Genomic DNA, 404 nt, shown 5'->3' on the forward strand with positions numbered 1-404 from the left:
TATCTTTTGACTCCACTGACAGGAGTCTAGCTGAAAAAAAAAAGTCATTGTTGGAGATATGCGAGCAAAAAAATAATAGATAAAAAAATGCATAATAGAAAGCGGAAAAGCGACACTGAAAAGGCCAGTAAAAAACAACAACAACAAAAAACAAAGTGGGCCGGTCTAAGGCATGAAACTCCAGGGCTGAAAATGAGTCCCACTCCGGCCCTGGTTTAGCCACTAAAAATGCTGGCAGGCAATTGTAAATTTTAATATTCTATGTTAGCTTTACATTAAAAACTACAGAATTATATAGTTCATTTAGATAAACGTGTATATTTACACAGCCCTCTACGAACACCTTGGCAATTGAATCGCCATTGGCTAGTAAATTTTTTTGTTTACTCGCCAGACTGATAAAT

At 36.1% G+C, this 404-nt stretch overlaps 1 protein-coding gene across 1 annotated transcript in view; it reads right to left on the reverse strand.

The window, feature by feature from the left end:
- LOC107733188 (alpha-(1,6)-fucosyltransferase-like) overlaps positions 1–404 on the reverse strand; it is a 30928-nt gene that overhangs the window by 17821 nt on the left and 12703 nt on the right. The gene's annotated exons all lie outside the window — the stretch shown is intronic.

The sequence above is a fragment of the Sinocyclocheilus rhinocerous genome, unplaced genomic scaffold (genome assembly GCF_001515625.1).
Source record: "Sinocyclocheilus rhinocerous isolate Xijiao unplaced genomic scaffold, SAMN03320098_v1.1 scaffold8, whole genome shotgun sequence".
NCBI classification, from domain to species: Eukaryota; Metazoa; Chordata; class Actinopteri; order Cypriniformes; family Cyprinidae; genus Sinocyclocheilus; species Sinocyclocheilus rhinocerous.